The sequence below is a fragment of the Salarias fasciatus genome, chromosome 7 (assembly GCF_902148845.1).
Source record: "Salarias fasciatus chromosome 7, fSalaFa1.1, whole genome shotgun sequence".
NCBI lineage: Eukaryota > Metazoa > Chordata > Actinopteri > Blenniiformes > Blenniidae > Salarias > Salarias fasciatus.
The window spans coordinates 13,306,719-13,308,013 of NC_043751.1; positions in this window are offsets into that span (position 1 = coordinate 13,306,719).

Genomic DNA, 1,295 nt, shown 5'->3' on the forward strand with positions numbered 1-1,295 from the left:
ATGCAAAATGTTAGTTTTTCACAGTTTGTTGACAATCGATTTGCCAATTTGTTGACTTGGCTTATTGTGGGTATTTTTTCGTCATTTTTTCTCGATCGCTCATGCTCCTGATTTCTGACTGTGGGTGGAAGATTTGAAATACTTCTGGCTTAGTCGAGCAATTTAAAATGCATTTAATGAATCGCAACTTGTTTTAAATTGATCTCAATTAATTACACTTTTTCTTGCATGTGTCATTTTGTTTCACAGTCTTCTGCAATATGTGTAACAATAAATTTGTTGTATATTGTGCAGCCCAAATACTCACTTTTTTGACTCAATAACATAGATGAGCTGCTTTAAAACAACCAAAAAATAAAGCATATATTGTACCTTTTAACCTTTGTAGGAGATTGCTAACAGAACATGGAAATGCAGAATCCAGGGTTTCAGCATTTACCCTTAAATGAACTAAATAGTTTAGTTGATGCTAGATTGCCAAATTAATCATAACTTTGCCAATAGTTCCTCATCTTCATTGATTAAGCATCAAATCTGTAATATGAATTGGTGGTGCTTCGTAGAAGAACTTACAGGAGCTTTTCACACTAATTTGTTTATGATGAAAAGCATCTGAGTAAACTGAGTTCATGATGTTTTGTGCCACGCTTATGAAAATCCACAATCAGTACCGTAACATTTTAATGAACTGTGGCTTCACATGCACTACGTTATCACTGTAATAATATGATTTGCAAACAAGCAACTACAACCAACTTCCTTTAAAGTTGAACAAAAAGTGCCACATGTTGTTAGTTGTGGACCTATAATCATAGTCACTGCTGTCTAATTGGAATTTTCAGCGGAGCGGCACTTCCTTTAAAATGTGGCTGGATGAAACCACAATGCATCTCGTTAAATCCAGCAATTGTATCTGCTCATCATCGCATTTCAGCATCGCCACAAAAACGACATTCACTTTGAGCTGACGTCATCTCTGTCATGCTTTATGTTCAAAGGCCTTCTCTGCGGCCGGCACGTCTAAAAGTCGCAGGGCAGATGTCTTTCTTTCTTTTTTTTTTTTCTTTTTTTTGTTTGAAAGGAATGTCACTCTGCATTGGTGTGACCCGTGACACAACTTTCGAGGCCCGCTCCCTCACATCTCTCAATCACGCCACCTGAAACCCGAGCCGCACGAAATCTGCTCCATCTCCATGATGTATGGCGGGCCTTGTGCACGGGGGCGGGTGGGCTCTTCCCCCACGTCCTTGCCCGACTCGCATGTAAACAACATTGTGTTTGTCACCTTTAATTTC